The sequence below is a fragment of the Puma concolor genome, chromosome D2 (genome assembly GCF_028749965.1).
Source record: "Puma concolor isolate L17-30 chromosome D2, mPumCon1.1.hap2, whole genome shotgun sequence".
Taxonomy (NCBI): Eukaryota; Metazoa; Chordata; class Mammalia; order Carnivora; family Felidae; genus Puma; species Puma concolor.
In genome coordinates, this window is record NC_141677.1 from 27,044,865 (window position 1) to 27,063,333 (window position 18,469).

The 18,469-nt window shown below is 35.9% G+C and overlaps 1 long non-coding RNA gene across 1 annotated transcript in view; it reads right to left on the reverse strand.

The window, feature by feature from the left end:
- LOC147575960 (uncharacterized) overlaps positions 1-17,117 on the reverse strand; it is a 31,218-nt gene extending 14,101 nt beyond the window's left edge. The window contains exons 1-2 of the long non-coding RNA XR_015241989.1: positions 17,059-17,117; positions 16,791-16,857 (exon numbers count right to left, since the gene is read on the reverse strand). This is a non-coding gene — a long non-coding RNA (uncharacterized LOC147575960). The remainder of the gene's footprint in view (positions 1-16,790; positions 16,858-17,058) is intronic.
- Between the last annotated feature and the right edge of the window lie 1,352 nt (positions 17,118-18,469).

Here is an 18,469-nt window from a genome sequence, read left to right on the forward strand (position 1 = left end):
TGGGCTTATATCCCATTTCTTGAAGTGGATTTCAGGATTCAAAAAGAAATTATGCTTATAAATTTTGAAGGTAAGGACCCTCTAGGAACAGTGTGCCCCATTCAATGTGACAATTAGTCCCTAATGTACTGGGACCTAAGTAAATGATATGTGCATATATAAACAGCATTAAAGGAAAGTGAAATTCAAACAGTCAGGTCCTAGTAAAGTGGACCTGCTATTACAGCAGATAACATGAAATTTGTATGGAACCAGAGAAGACCCTGAATAGCCAAAGTAACATTGAAAATGAAAGGCAAAGCTGGAGGCCTCACAACTGTGGGCTTCAAGATATATTATAAGACTGTAATCAAGACAGTATGATACTGGTACCAAAACTGACACATAGACCAGTGGAACAGAATAGAGAACCCAAAAATGGACCGACAAATATATGGCCAACTAATCTTTGACCAGGCAGGAAAGAGTATCCAATGGAAGAAAGACAATCCCTTCAACAAATGGTGTTGGGAAAACTGACAGCGACATGCAGAAGAATGAATGAATATGGACCACTTTCTTACACCACACACAAAAATAAATTCAAAATGGATGAAAGACCTGAATGTGAGACAGGAAATCAACAAAATCCCACAGGAGAAAACAGGCAGCAACCTCTTTGACCTTGGCTGTAGCAACTTCTTACTAGACATGTCTACAGAGGCAGGGGGAATAAGAACAAAAATGAACTTTTGGGACATCATCAAGATAAAAAGCTTCTGCACAACAAAGGAAACAATTAACAAAACTAAAAGGCAACCGATGGAATGGGAGAAGATATTTGCTAATGATATATCAAATAAAGAGTCAGTATCCAAAATCTATAAGTAACTTGTCAAATTTTACAGCCAAAAAACAAATAATCCAGTGAAGAAATGGGCAGAAGACATGAATAGACACTTTTCCAAAGAAGATATCCAGATGACTAACAGACACATGAAAAGATGTCCAACATCAGGCATCATCAGGGAAATATGAATCAAAGCCACAATGAGATGTCACCTCACACCTGTTAAAATGGCTGCAATGAACCACTCAGGAAACAACAGATGTTGGCAAGGATGTGGAGAAAGGAGAACCCTTTTGCACTGCTGGTGGGAATGCAAACTGGTGCAGCCACTCTAGATAATAGTATGGAGGTTCCTCAAAAAAATGAAAAAGAGAACTCACTATGACTCAGTAATTGCACTACTAGGTATTTATCCAAAGGATACAAAAATACTGATTTAAAAGGGTACATGCACCCCAATGTTTATAGCAGTGCTATTGACAATGACCAAAGTATGGAAAGAGCCAAACGTCCATTGACTGATGAATGGATAAAGAAGGTGTCATATATATCTACAGTGGAATATTACTCAGCCATTAGAAAAGAATGAAATCTTGCATTTGCAACAACATGGGTGGAACTGGAGGGTATTAAGCTAAGTGAATAAATCAGTCAGAGAAAGGCAAATATCATATGATTTCACTCATATGTGGAATTTAAGAAACACAACAGATGAGCATAAGAATGGAAGGAAAAATAAGATAAAAACAGAGAGGGAAGCAAACCAGAAGAGCCTCTTAAATACAGAGAACAAACTGAGGGTTGCTGCAGGGGAGGAAGGTGGGGGGATGGGTTTAATGTGTGATGGGCATTAAGGAGGACACTTATTGGGATGAGCACTGGGTTTTATATGTAAGTGATGAATCCCTGGGTTCTACTTTTGAAACCAATACTATACTGTATGTTGACTAACTTGAATTTAAATACATAAATTTTAAATAATAATAAAATATATAAATATTATTGCAATTATCTGCTCTCAATTATACTGAGGGATAGTAGTGGGCAACAAAGATGGTGTCTTCTGACAATATAAAGCACAATCTTTTGATATCTTGAATTCATTTTGTGATATTTAAAAGTGGACTTCAGAATAGATATTTTTATAATGAAGCATAAGAATGATCTTAAAAAAAGCAAAAGAAAATTGCACATAGAAACTTTCCGTGTTCATCCTCCACCTGATGCTTTTCAAGGGTTCTGAACTATCCATAGCCACCTGATATGCCACCTAATGTGAAAGGTCTGATCATTTGGTAGCAACACATTTTATTTATAAGAGCTTTATAATATATTTTAATATCTGATAAAGAAAAGCAGCCATATTCTCCTTTCTATTTTCCTCAGATTTAGTTGATATTTAGTTGGCATATTTATTCTTCCAGAAAAATGTGAAAATAAACTTTTCAGCTTCAACTAAAAGGTATTAGGAAGTGTTGGGTTTTTATGAAGCCCCATAAATATCAGCACTAATAGAGAAAACACATTAAGCTGATAAAGTGCCACCTTCGTTATCAATAAAGGTAGTTGGAAAGACATGTCTTATGTGTTATAAAATGTTTAGAGTTTCCTAAACCTGTGTCCCCAAATGAGACTTCACCAGGTAGTCATTGACGGTGCCGGAAACTACAGGTGCTGTAAGGCACAGAAAATATTCTAGTTAGCTTGTTGCAGACAACACATCAGACAGTGTACTCTCTAAGGGCAAACCAATTTCAAAGAAAGAGAAGGGGTGTATGTGGGGTCAATTCATGTCTATTTATTTAGTCTAAACTTGGTCAACAGAAAATATACTCCTTTCATGGTTAAGGTAGGTGGTGCATTGATTTAGCAGATGCATTAAACTAATGTTAAGCTTCTATACCAAAGGGCAAAGGAACAGGAACTGTGGCTTCCCTTCCAATAAGTAGAATAAAAAATAGATGTGCGCAGTATTTATGCGTTAATTTGAGATTGCTTTAAACATTTCTGTACTGTTTTCTTGCCAAATAAAATTATCTCTCTTTATTTAAAGTTTATTTCTTTATTTTGAGAGAGACAGAGAAAGTGCACAGCAGGGGAGGGGCAGAGAGAGAGAGAGAGAGAGAGAGAAGAGAGAGAATCCCAAGCAGGCCCCACCCTATCAGCACAGACCCCAACACGGGGTTGGATCTCAGGAACTGTGAGATCATGACCTGACCAAAATCAAGAGTCAGAGCTTAACCAACTGAGCCACCCAGGAGCCTGGAAATTATATCTTTTAATTTAATAAAGTTCTACAACATTAAAAGTAAGCTAGAATATGTTTGTTAAAAGATGCGGGCCTGCAACCTATTTTGAAAATCACTTTTTGACAAATATTGGTTATTTTATGATTAACAATTTTATGATTAACAATTTATGATTAACAATTGGTTATTTTATGATAAACAATTGTTTAGCTTTTTAAAATTCCTCTTGAATCATTTATAATTTATACTTTGCAAAATATTTCCATTCTCGTTTTATCTTGATGCTAACCTCTATTGGCATCGAGTTGTACATAATATTTTCCATAATGTCTTTGATCTCTTCCATATCTAGATGCTATTTTATGCTAGTTTATTCTCATTTTAATTCTCAGTGCTTAAACTTTGACACATGGTAGGAATGTAATAAATAGGCATCGATTGCATTTGTTTTCAGAACTATATTCCAGAATCAGTTTAAGAGAATGACACGAATTTGATCTATATGCCTTGGCGTTGGCTGAGTTCTCATAAAGGAAACGTAAGATTTCACACTGATTATTTATCCTACATTGTATACTTGTCAAGTACTATTGTTAAAGGCAAAAATAATTATAGCAACAAGGATATTATATGAGAAAATCGAGTTTAATAATAAAATATTTATGACACCAATACAATTGTGGCAATACAAATAATTTATTTTGCTGTCTGCTTAATGTATTGGGGAGAAGTATTGAAGATAGACCCTGGATACATGTGACACATTTTTCTCTCTATCTTCCATTAAGAATGTTAAAACAAAAGTTACCTTATATTTTATCCCAAATACACAAGTTGTTTTGTGGAGTCATAAAGTCTGAACTTACTAGATAAGGGAATGTTTTTTTCACCTTTCCCCTCCTACATTTTTTTTGTTTGTTTTGAATCTTTGTTTTACTTTGTTTTCCATTCCTTCTTATGAATCATAATTTGATATTTCATGGAGGTAGAAGATTGGGATGGAAAGGGATGCAGTTAAAGTATCAGAGGGATAAAAAGTAGAAAGGAAGGAAAGAAGAAAGGCTTAGCTTTAAAAAAAATCTCAGATCACTCAAATTTAAGCACAGATTTTTCTCCCACAGAGACATGGATGTATGAAGGGCGGATCCCAAAGTACTATAGACTTGGGAGTGCGGATGACATCCATAATTAATTTTAACACAGTGCTAGTTATTAAACTACTGTATTTCTATTCTCTGCCTTCTGAGGTTGGAGCTGAGCTCTCCATCACCATTTCTGCTTTACTCTCTCACTCTAGGTAAGGTTCTACTAATCAGGACAGTTGGGCTACAGGAGGGACATGGGATTTGCTTCTTCTGTCTGTTTCCCGTGTTTTGCGTTGTCCCGGTAGACATCACACATAAGGAGCGCTTCTTTATTCAGGGAAGCAAGAATGGGTCCTTCTTCCAGCCAGATCCAGTCTACTGCTTTTGCAACATTCTCAAACCATCTTCATTGTTCCCCACTCCATGAAAGCCTGCACCAGCCAAGAAACACCTTCTCTCTGGACTTCCTAGTTTTAGCGCTATGGGGGTCCCCTTCCTACATTTTAATAATTCCAATATCTTCTCTTTGTTCCCTCCTTTTGTTCCCCTGACCATAGTAGTGGCGCTGCCTCCTGCAGTTCCTACCTCCGTGATCTCTTACATTTCTCTTTTTTAACTTTTAGTTACACAAGTAACAGCTTTATATGCAGTTAATAATTCTTTCCCTTAGATTCTCTCCGTGTCTCTGACAAGTGATTTCTATTTTCTTACTGGACCCTGACTGATAGAAACACTGGTACAGTGGTCAAGAGAATTTGGTTATCATTTTATTTGCTTTAATTATTTATGAGCTAACCTGTTGTGGGGAGTATGTGAATTTCAGTATTGAATAAACTAGGGTTCCAACAATGCTCCACGACCACCTTACCCCTGATTGGGGATTGGGGATTTGTGGGATTTGGGATCCTTTTCCCTTTCTAAGCTTCAGTCTTCTCAACTGAAACGAACACCTACTCCCAGGATTGTGGGAATTAAATGTAATAATGTTTTCAAATCATGTAGGATGTGCTCATTAAGTGATACGGATGGTAATAATGCCGAAGATTATGATCCAGGCACAGGGATAAGTTTCAATGATTCAGAAGCAAAAGTTTTATACTTAATTGACCTGTCTTATTTTAAGGCCTGAAATTCTAAACTCTGAATTCTAAAATCAAGTGATATGCCAAAGTTACAAAATTAGTGACAAATATTAGACTCCTGATTATACCTAGAGACTTTCAACATGCTCATCCATCAGAACCTTCAAAGTAACACACCATTTCACTTAAGTTTATCATTCCATAGTGGAATCCTGAAAGATAACACTGTTAAGTTAAACACTGACTGACAATATCAAAGATTGTGATACTATATAGGAAAGTAAAGGTTGATAATGAAACTTATTTTAAAAAAAATCATGTCATTTTAATAACAAGAAAAAAGAGCCAAGGGGAAATTAAATTTGTGTTTAGTAATAGAAACAGTAGGATATGTTGTTTTGATTGTGGACTTGGCTGGCATCAGACTGCCTGAGCTCAAATCTAGATAATACTTTTGCTAGCTTTGTGAACATGGACAATTTTTTTGACTTCACTGTGCCTCCATTTCTTCCTTTATCAAACAAAGATGATAATTCCTAACACATAAGTGTAAATAAACTGTTACAAATAAAGCACTTAGAACATTGCTTTTCGTGTGGGAAAAAAAGTTTGCATTTTATCAAATTTTACGTTCACATAACAATAGGTTACTAGAAAAATGTCAACTTCCTTAAGAGACTCTTTAAAAACTGAGAACAAACTGAGGGTTGATGGGGGGTGGGAGGGAGGGGAGGGTGGGTGATGGGCATTGAAGAGGGCATCTTTTGGTATGAGCACTGGGTGTCGTATGGAAACCAATTTGACAATAAGTTTCATATATTAAAAAAAAAATAATTAAAAAAGTCAACTTCTTGCCCGTTTTTAATGTTATAGAAAATGTGGCTTTAATTTACAAGGAACTTCAAGGAATTACTTGGACTACATGTAATTTTTTTTTTAATTTTTTTTTCAACGTTTATTTATTTTTGGGACAGAGAGAGACAGAGCATGAACGGGGGAGGGGCAGAGAGAGAGGGAGACACAGAATCGGAAACAGGCTCCAGGCTCTGAGCCATGAGCCCAGAGCCTGACGCGGGGCTCGAACTCCCGGACCGCGAGATCGTGACCTGGCTGAAGTCGGACGCTTAACCGACTGCACCACCCAGGCGCCCCTATATGTAATTTTTAAAACACAAGACTGATATAATTCTGAATTATATACGATGGCAGTTATATGTGAAGTTTTCATCAATAACTAAATATAGTGTTGTAATTAAAACAGATATTCAGGCTGTAGTAGAGGATGAAGAATTGGCTGTTCCAATAACTTGGCCAGGTGCAAACTATTTTCTCTCTCTCTCTCTTTCTTTTTTTTTTTTTTTTTTTTTTTTTTTTTTTTGAAATTTCTTATGTGATACCCCTTGGCTAAGAAGTAATCATTCCTCATAAACAAGATATTGATCATAAATATGTTCCAATTGTGAGGAAACAATACAGATGAAAACTTAGTGAATGGTGAGCTACATCATACGGAAAGTGCATCCATTTGCTTTGGCCACCAAAAATGAATTTGAACTGAATACTGACTTCTCTTTGGAAAGATGGTTTATCTTAGCTTAATCACAAAAAGGAAGACAGTGATAAAAGAAGGGGGGAAAAAGAGCTGAGATGAGTTTTTCCAGAACACAGAAGTAGGTAAAGTTGATTGATAGCTAGTGTTATTCTCAGTGTAAGGCTCCATCAATATAATTAAATTAAAAGTGAAGAGTTGGTTTGGAATTTTCTCATCACTCTTCAAAATCACAAGGGAATCTGTTAACAAAGCTGTTTCCTTACACACAAGAAAGTTCAAGGGAATTGAAACAAATAAGGCCAGAATCATGAGACTATCTGGCTCTTTTGTCTTCATTATATTTCATCAACTCTCTCATATAGAGCTTGTGAGTAACAATAGAAAGGCCACATTTCATATGAATAAGAACTCTCAGTATCTTTGTCTGAGTTTGGATTTAACTAAATAAATTTGCATGTCAGTTAGGAATTAAACTTCCTGTATGCATGCAAATAACATTGATTGAACACCTACTATGTTCTAGGCTAGGTGTTATGGGTGGAGAATCAGGCAGGATCTTTAGGAAATTTATGTATTTCAAAATTAGGTCAGTTGGAATATCCTAGAAATACTGTGTTTCTGCCTTTGGGCACAATAAAACGATCTTTAGAAGGAAAGGGAAGAAAGCAAAATAGAAATAATAGGACAAACATGAATTTTCACTATCACTAATTGGTCAATCATGAGGTGGAAGTTTCAAAAAAGTAATGTCTTTTTAGGATAAGTTAAAATATATCACTGTATGGTAGGCAGTGAGGACACATCCACATTATCCATTCAATTCGAGGAACAAATATGTAATGTATATGATTGCGACTGTCATAAAGAAAACATTAGGAGACTTATGAGTAGTAAAAATGTGTACTCTAATATTCTTGGCCTGTGTGGAAGAGGTATTGAACTTCATTGGCTCTGGAAGGCAGATAAGAAAGAATGGAGAAAAGTCATAGGTAGTAATCTATGTTAAGCTTAGATACCCTGCTCAGAATTGAGATCACATTTCAGCTTTTGAAAGTGATGGTAGCTCTCTGACAACTGTCCTCACCTAAAGAGAGTCTACTCATTCAAAATTATGTCCCCTCCCCATGGATGGCCCAAATCCAATGGCTGGTACAGGATGGGGAGTTGAACTCTCCTATATTCCTTTACTCAAAGCAAGGTAACTTAAAAGGGCCAACTCCAGATCCCCACAAGGGATCAACTGAGTCCTCTTCTGACCAAAGTTAAACTCCCCCCTCCACCGATCCTACTTCTTTTCCTTTCCTAGAGGTGTTGATTTAGGGGGCATTTTGCCATGAATGTGCTCACAAATCTCCATCTCAAAGTCTATTTCTGAACCCATATTAACACTTAGAGCGATCTGGGATAGACATTAAGGAGAAACTTCTCAGAAGTTGAATTGCCTTATAATATTCCGGACTACTTCTGTGGGTTGTGAGTTTTTCATATTTAGAGATAGTCAAGCAGAGACGAGGTGAGCATGAGCTAGAATTGGTGAAAAGGGAATACTGGTTTCATGAGGAGTTGCAGTAAATCATTTAAAAAAGTGTCTTGAGGGGCGCCTGGGTGGCTCAGTCGGTTGAGCGTCCGACTTTGGCTCAGGTCAGGATCTCGCGGTCCCTGAGTTCGAGCCCCGCATCGGGCTCTGTGCTGACAGCTCAGAGCCTGGAACCTGTTTCGGATTCTGTGTCTCCCTCTCTCTCTGACCCTCCCCCGTTCATGCTCTGTCTCTCTCTGTCTCAAAAATAAATAAATGTTAAAAAAATAAAATAAAATAAAATAAATAAAAACGTGTCTTGAACCCTGATTGCATATAATGATTCTAAAATAACAGAGCCACCCTCTATGAAAATTGGTGTCCATGGTGTTTCTTATACTTAAGCCCAGGTTACATAATAGGGAAGATAATCTATCTTGGGTTCCCAATTGACTCCAGAAATAATGTGTAATTTAAAGCCTGGCCCAAGTTTCTCTAAACTCATAGCACAATGCAACGCAAAGATTATTTGAAAATGTAAGGAAAAAAAAAAACACTAAACAATAAGGAAACAAACTGATAAATAAAAGGGCCAAAGATCTTAACTGACACATCACCAAAGAAGACATACAGGTAGAAATTAAGCATAAGAAAAGATGTTCCACAGTCAATCTCATCAGAGAATCGCAAATGAAAACAGCAATGAGATACCATTACACACCTATCTGAATGGTCAAAATTCAAAACACTGACAACACCAAGTGATCACAGGGATATGGAGCAGCAGGAACTCCTATATCACTGGTGGGAATGCAAAATATTACAAACCCAATGGAAGACAGTTTGGCAGTTTCTTTACAAACTGAACAAACCCTTATCATACAATCCAGCGATTGTGATATTTACCCAAAGAAGTTGAAAACATGCCTACACAAAAACATGCAGTTTTATTTATAACTACCCAAACTTGGAAAAAAACAAGATGTCCTTCAGTAGGTGAATTAATAAGAAAACTGTGATACATCAAGACAATGGGCTATTAGTGCTAAAAAGAAATGAGCTATTGAACCATGAAAAAACATGGAGAAATCTTAAATGCATATTGCTAACTGAAAGAAGCCAATTAAAAAGGGCTATATACCGTATGATTCCAACTATATGACATTCTGAAAAGGCAAAAGTGTGGAGACAGTAAAAAGATCAGTGATTGCCAGCAATTGGGGGAGGGATGTATAGGCTAAACGTAGAGAATTTTAAGGGCAAGAAAATACTCTGATGCAACTATAATGGTGGATACATGTCATTATACATTTGTTCAAATGTGTAGAAGTACAACACCAAGAGTGAACCCTAATGTAAATTATGGACTTTGGATGATAACGATATGTCAATATAGATTCATCAATTGTAACAAATCTACCAATATGGCTGGTTATATTGATAATGGGAGAGGCTATTTATGTGTGTGAACACAGGGTATATGGGAAATCTCTGTATCTTCTGCTCAATATTGTTGTGAATTTAAAAACAGGACTACCCTACGACCCAGCAATTACACTACTAGGTATTTACCAAAAGGACACAAAAATACAGAGTTGAAGGGGCACATGCCCCCCCACAATGTTTATAGCAGCATTATCAACAATATCTAAACTATGGAAACAGCCCAAATGTCTATCACCTGATGAATGGATAAAGAAGATGTGGTGTATATACATATACATATATATACACAATGGGGTATTACTCAGCCATCAAAAATAATGAAATCTTGCCATTTCCAATGACATGGATGAAGCTAGAGTATATTATGCTAAGTGAAATAAGTCAGTCAGAGAAAGACAAATATTATATGATTTCACTCATATGTGGAATTTAAGGAACAAAACAAATGAGCAAAGGGAAAAAAGAGAGAGAAGAAGTAAGCCATATGAGGCTCTTAATTACAGAGAACAAACTGAGGGTTGGTGGAGGAAGGTGGGTGGGGAATGGGCTAGATGGGTGATAGGTATTAAGGAGGGCACTTGTGATGAGCACTGGGTGTTATATGTAAGTGATGAATCACTAAATTCTACACCTGAAATCAATTTTACTGTATATTTTAACTAGAATTTAGATAAAAACTTGAAAAAAACTACTCTAAAAATAAAGTTTGTTAAAAATATAAAAGGGACAAACATTTGGTTATCTTAATCTTTTGAATTATATCCCAGGTTGCAAATAATCAAAAACCTTAGGAGATCCATAAGACCTCTTGTGTTGACTCTAAACCAGATTTACTGCTTCAAACTCACCTCTAGTGAGGAATTCCCTAGAGGACATTTTACTTTCTTTTGCTGCCCAGTATCTCACCCCCTTTTCGGATATAGCAATCCTCAACTTATGAAGCGGAGACTGATTTCCATTTTTGAAGATAAAAATGCCAGATATTTGCTTTCTCAACTTTTCTTGTAGTGAGAGTATGATCATTTGGCACAGGCACTGCCAGTCAGATTCATCAACCCCAAACTTTGATCCAGACTGTAATCCAAAACCAAAATGCTTATGGAAAATAGCCCCACGAAAAAAACCAATGTCCCTACCTCTACCCAAACCCCTTTTGCTGTCTCCTAACCTGTAAGTAGAAACCGATCCAATGTCCCAAGTATCTCAGGAAGCCACTTACAAGCAAATCTAGATAGAATAAACGTTTCTTACTCTCAATTATGAGATTTTGCTAATTTAAAATGTAGGGAAAAAAAGAAGCAAAGTTAAAAAATTGCATTTATCAGATATTTTGGATTTAATGTGTTAGCTCAGATATCGACAAGTGTTTTTTTTCTCCATTGGTTTTTCTAAAATATGAACAAAATGATGCCCATGAAAAATAAATTTGAAATTTAAAAATCATAATATGGCATCAAAGGCCAATCCTTTATTGATCATATTAATTAGCTAGAAGTTCAATTGAAACTTCTTATCAAGGTAGGAATTTAGGTACCAGATGCATACCATAAAATCAAAAGTAAATTTTCAGAGATTCTGAAGACTATTGTCTTAGAATTCTAAAGTTTATCTGAGTGCTAAGTATTTCTCACCCAAAGCAAAATGGAGGTTGTAATATTACATATGTAATATGTAATATGTTGTAATATGTAATATGTAATAATATCTGCTAATGATGTGGAGACATCGTCTTCAGAGGCTTCTTTGGATTTCAACATATCACTTTAGTGGCTATTACTTATTATCAGTAACCTGAGTGCCTGAGTGGAGCCTAACAAAAGAAGGCTCTACACGTGGTCTCATCTGTAATACAAGTTTCTCTGCTGCTTATCTTTCAGGATACAACTGGTTCAATGGGAGTCACAATATTTGTGGCAGATCTGGGTGCTGTATGGAGTCTGGTTGCAAAATCACAGCAGTGGCCTCTAAGAAAGTGGAATTATGTCGTAGTCATACTCGTTGCTCAACTGTTTTTGTTTTTGTTGTTGTTGTTGCTATTGTCTCTATTAGAGACTGAAGGCTTGATACTGGGACACATTCAATAGACAACATGGACATTTTCTATTTGCCCACATATCTCTAAAGTTGAGCATTACCAAACACCTCCATCAAGTACCAAGGATCCTTGGGAGATGAAGCCCCCATACATCCTGAAGTCACAGATGAGGCTTAAGAACAGGTGGGTTACACTTCTAATGTATTTCCTTCTGACCCCCATTGGAAGCCCCCAAGAGTTCCCTCTAACTAGCTGTCAGCGGAGGAAAATGTTGAAATCTCATTTACATACAGCTCTACACAACATTTTGGCACCAGCCCAGGGAGAGAGGAGGGTAACATTCAAGCCCCACATCTTTCTCCTTCCTTAATTGTAATCATGCTTGTAACTTCTTTTTAAAAGTTGTCTTTGTCCACCCACCAGAATGCACAGTAAGTATATGAGGGCAGGGATTTTATCTGTGGTATCGACAGTCTAAAGCAAAGCCTTGTACAGAATAGGTATGAAATAAATAGCCGGCGAGTGAATGAACAAATGATGCATACTTGAATTAAAGGAAAATATATCAAAAAGGATGAGAGGGAGATGAATGATGGGGTGAGTTCGAAAATAAATGATGAGAAAAAATATAGTAGGAAAAAAATAGTAATGTATAAAAAACACTCTTGAAAGTACCAGATGTTATGGGGGCTGATGCTATGAACTCTATATTCTCTATTCCAGCATCTGTCTGCTCTTGAAATAGCTTCTAGTCTAGCACTGAGTAGATAGGAAAAGCAGTTGCACTGGTTTCTGCAAGAAATGAATTGTTTGCATATCTAATTCTTATAATAAAAAAGATATAATGGATTTATGCAAAAATAGATATAGTTGGCTATGAAATGACATGTTATCTTGTAATTACTCCATCCTGTGGATGGGCTGCATATAAGAAATGTAATTGCAATGAGATACAGAGAGTGATATTACTTCTTTCTTGTTCAGCATTGCCTTTGAAGATATGTATGAATTGCTAACAACTGACTGACTCCGGGCTTGAACAATGAAAACCAGAGAATGAACAACACACCCAAGCAAGTCATGTTGATCAGGTACAGCTATTCCATTTTCTCTTGATTACTCTACTGTGTAATTAATGGATAGGGTTCCTAAAGCATGGAGTCTAAAAACGGAAAATATGTTACATGCCTCCTAGGTTTACACGGTCTCTGTCTTTTCAGAAAAATCAAGATAAAACCAAATAAAATGCCCCATGTAAATTTCTTAATTAAAGCAACAGAACTGATGTTTTTCAAAAAAAAAATCTAATTTTCTTCCATAATAGACTAAGGTTTGGCGTATGGCTAAGATAGTCATTAAAAATGGGGCTATGGCTGCCATATTAATTACTGTATAATAGAAGAGACAAACCCAAGAATAGTGATGAAAACAATAATATCCAGACATTTCCTCCCCCCCCACCCCATCCAGAGTGCTTCCTGTAACAGATACTCAAATCCAAGGCAGGTGTTTCTTTCCAGCTACATGTACGTATCCACCTATATGTGATGTTTCAAAGCTGTGAAAAATTTTATCTGTCCCCCTACCCACTTCATGGCCCTGATCTTGTTGATTAGTGCACAAGGCTGACCTTGCATTAGACTCTACCAGCTGGCGCAAGTCTTTGTCGAGTTCCTGCACTCAGTGCCATATTTGAAATATCAAACTTCCAAGTAATTATAGAGATAACTGGAGAAAAATTCACTGATATTTAAGACGACCACTAGACAAATATATTTATATATTCTCCAATTTCGAGAAAATAAAATAACATTTGTATTTCTCAGAAAAAAAAGAGTGTTTAAATTACCTCACTAGTTTATTTTTAGTTCTTAGACAAGCAAAAGACCCTGCACTTTTTACTCAAACAGGCCAACTGTATGAGAAGGACTTGACAGTGTCCTTTCTTTTCTTGGAGGCAATGTTTACAGTGCTATTTATGGAGATGAAATCATATACGCTATTTCTATTTGAAGATACGCTTGAATTGCAAGTACAGAGAAATGGAAGCTTTGTTCTGTGTTTCTCAAGGGTAACGTATCTATGTTTTCTTATTTTAGTTTCTGAAATCGAACTAGGTCTTTCAATCAGCATGCACATTTAAGGTGGTAGAAGTTGTTTTTAGGTAAACACTGTTAATAAATCGGTAGTGTCCTTTCAAATTAAGTGTGTTTTAGAATCAAGAAAACATGGTGTATAGATAGAGGCCAAAAATGCACTTCATATAATTGGATGATTAACCTGAAATGTCCTTTCATCCATACGAGTACTTTTAATTCTGCTTTGAAGATAAATTACTTATATAGAAGGCAAATAGGGGAGTCAGAAAATCTCTGGGAATGTTACTCTCTGTCTTACCAGTGGTTGAACCTGGTGGAAGAAAGGCTAGCACTTTAATGTTTGCACCACTTGCCCCAAATCAGACCTCATGTCCCCATTTCATCTGTATTAAATCCTGAATTTATTCTTGATCTTTTTATGAATTGGTGTTTTCTCATGTTGTCTAAACTAATGACTTTGTAATATTAATCTCAAATATCTGTGATTTCAGAATCACCAATATATGTGATATCTCTCGTATCTGGACATAAGTTTCTCTGAAGAAATATCCTTGGCATATCTGTAAAATTTTAAAATCTGTAGTTGAGCTGAGTAGGAATGGTTCCTTCCAAGCTTAGGTATCTCACAATGCAATCTTTATCGGGCTCTTTAAGGCAAACCCTAGTCCTTCTTGACCTTAGAGTGATGTAAGAATATGTTTAACTAAGATGTTAATAATAATTGTTAACAGTAGATAAGTTTATTCCCTTACTAGGATCCCAAATGCATACCTTTTTTCTACCTTCTCCCCAAGCAAAAGATTAGAGAAATCTCTTTTTGGAACCTGAGCAATCCTTTAAAAAAATAGTGATAGTGAGGGTTTCTTAATGAAATCAACCAATCAGATCCTGTTAGAATGTTCATTTGTAAGTGTAAAAGGACCCTATTCAAACTGAAATGTGAATAAATAGCCAATGGTTACTGAGTTGAGAGAAGTGTCCAGAAATAAGTCAGAGACCAAAATGAAGAGAAAAAACATCAGTGAAAGAAGAAGACTTTAGAGGAAAAAAAGAAAATTTAAACACATCATCACTACTATCACCAGAAAGATAAAGATGGTGTTGAATCCAAGAAATTATAACATGAGTTTAGTAAAAATAAGGACCCTTCTGGTAACAATAAAGAAGCTCTTGAAAATTAAATACATGAGGGCAGAAAGTAAAACTGAATATTAAAGAGAAAGGTGGAGGTACATTCTTGAGATCAAAATATGATTAGGGACAGGAAACAGAAGAGAAAGATAATTTAAAAAATGAAAGACCTTAGGGGAGACTCAGCTTCTAAATAATCTGCTAGAAAGAGTAATGAGATATAGATAGTATCCAACCATGAACTGAAGGAAATTACCCACAAAAGAACAATTTCCAAGTTGATAGGCTCCATTTCAATGTCCTGCAAAATGGATTAATATAGACTTACAACAAGGCATTGATTTATGAAATTTCAAAACCCTGGAGAAAGAACTACCTAAAATCTCTGAAAAAGGAAAGTGAAATGTTCATTAAAAAGAAAAGCATAGCATTCTCAACAGCAAGGGGTGTCTGGATGGCTCAGTGGGTTGAGACACTGGATCTTGATTTTGGTTCAGGTTATGATCTCATGGTTTGTGAGATTGAGCCCTACATCAGACTCTGAGCTGACAGCACAGAGCCTGCTTGGGATTCTCTTTCTCCCTCTCTCTTTGTCCCTCCTCTGCTCTCTCTTTACTCTCTCTCTCAAAATAAATAAACATTAAAAAAAAATTCTCAACATCAAAACTAGAAACCAGAAATCATTAAAATGCTTTCAAAATTTTAAGAGAAATTCATTTCTAATTAAAATGTTTTACCCAATTTTACAAAGCCAAGTAAACAAGAGATACAATACAGATAATTTGTAGACATGTAAGACCTCAACAATTTTACCTCATATACACCTTCTTCAGGAAGCAAATGAATATTCCTTATAAAAAGTTGCAATAACCCAGACAGGGAGACTCAAACATTTCAGGAACTAGACTCCAACACTACAAAGGGGTGAGTTCACGCACACACACACACACACACACACACATATATATATAATGGCACCCAGGGTATAATTGATCAGCCTGCCTCCAGAGAAACCTCGCCAGATAGAAGCAAGTCAGGAAACGCCATTGGAGATTTCGTCAGAAAACATGGAATTGATTGAAGAGGAAGAGCTTGACAATTTTAAAAGAAGTTTTATAACACTGAGAAGACGTTAGTGGAGAATTGATGCTAGTACATGGAAAATAAAGTATATGTATAAAAGAAGAAAATTACTATATCTAGGTAAAACAAAATGTAGATAAAAGGAAAAGTAATTACAGCGTAATGCCTTACTACATGTTTTGGATGTGACTAGTGTTGACATAGCTATATTAATATGCACATTGAATATTGATCTACTGACTTTAATATACAAGTATATTAGGTGGATGAAATGTGTTTGTGTATTTTTTGGAACAGGACAGCGAAGGAGAGCTAGATTCTCATCTTCTAAAATAGAAGGTCAAAAGATGAGACCTAACCAAAGAAGAGAGATATAGAAGAGACAAAGAAAGAAAGAACAAAAGAACGGAAGGAAGGAAGGAAGGAAGGAGAATATATGCATATAATTTAGGTAAATTTCAATAAAAAATAAAAGATTTTGCTTGAAAAAACTTAAAAATTATTGCCTTTATGGAGCAGGAAATGGAGAAAGATTGCAAAATCCCTTTCCTTTTCTTTTTTTTTTTTCCTATTGCCAGCAAACTTTGTAAAACAATTAGATTCTATTAATATATGACAAGAAATATAAAACTAAATTAAATAGTAGTTAAATCTATAATAAAACTTTTACTAACATAGTTTACTCTGTTGTTGCTGTTAAGATTCCTTTCCACTCGTCCTATTTCCATTTAGTGATCATGGTCTTATACCCTGCAATGAATTTGTACACTTAGGATTAGTTTCACCTACATATGACAGATTAACCCCAAATAATCTCAACTTAAGCAAAGTATGGGCTTTTGTTTAAACGGAATTCAGCATTAAATACTATCCAATCAATATGATAGTGTGTAGCTGCTATCAGACAGGAGGAAAAGAGAACAAAGTGGTAAAGGATTGGTGCCGGCTTACTCTTATGGGTGTTTCCTTGAAGTAACACATTAGCCTAAGCTGCGTTGCTCCAAACCTATTTACATGGTCTCACCTGGTTGCTAGGAAACCCAGAAATAGATTCCTTTTGCTTATTACATACGATGTCGAATAAAACTGTGGTTCTTTTACTAAAGAAAGAGAATAGATCATGGGTTAGTGGCAAGTAGTCTCTGCCACATATGATGTTTCTCTTTTGAGTTATTGGAATCCTTTCTTCTACAAATTCGATACTTTATAATTTTTTTTTTTTTTTTTTTGCATAAAAATGATGAGCCATAACTTTAAAATACTAGGTAGTGGCACTGATGATTTGCTCTTTGGAATCCTGGAGTTATACAATCAATCATCGGGAGTTTTATACATCACATTTTTTCTTGGCTCCCTAAAAAAATGAGAGCAAAATGGCATTTACTTTTTATTGTTACGGTGCCTCCCAAACAGTTTGCAAATATGTAATTCTCACAGAATAACCCAGTAAAAGTTGCTCACAATGTTCCTCCGTCTTGCTTACCACGTTGCTGATTAAATGAAATAATACTACAACAAATGACCATAGTAATATTATTTTATATGATAATATATGTACTCTATTTTCACCCTGAACAAATCCCATCTTTTGATAAAGGGACTATTAGTCAAAATATCCCTCACAGGGGCGCCTGGGTGGCTCAGTTGGTTAAGCGTCCGACTTCGGCTCAGGTCATGATCTCACGGTCCGTGAGTTCGAGCCCCGCGTCAGGCTCTGTGCTGACCACTCAGAGCCTGGAGGCTGTTTCAGATTCTGTGTCTCCCTCTCTCTCTGACCCTCCCCCGTTCATGCTCTGTCCCTCTCTGTCTCAAAAATAAATAAACGTTAAAAAAAATCCTTCACAAACAGTACTTAGAGGTATATTATACTAATCCGTGATTTATTTTAATTTGTTTCTGCTACACATAACTTAATACAGGTCCTCACAATTACTTTTCATCTTTTTAAGATAGCTGAATAAAGATTCGTTTCTGGGAGCTATGTTACATGGTCTGGTAACAACATTGATCGTTGTGACTGAAGAGATCGAAATTATCGAAAATTCATATGAAATGAAGTATGAGAGAAAATAACTACAATAATTTTTGTTTAAATTCTAGTAAAATATGTATAACATGTGCCTTTTAGCCATTTCTAAGGGCATAGTTCAGTCATGTCACGTGTATTCACTTTGTTATACAACCAGTCTCCTGAATTTTTTTATCTCACAAAACTGAAAATCTATGTGCATTAAACAATAACTCCTCATTTCCCCTTCCATTCAAACCCTGGCAGCCACCATTCCATTTTCTGTTTTTATTAACTACTCTAACTCTAGATATATAAGTGAAACCATATAGAATTTATGGTTTGTGATAGGCT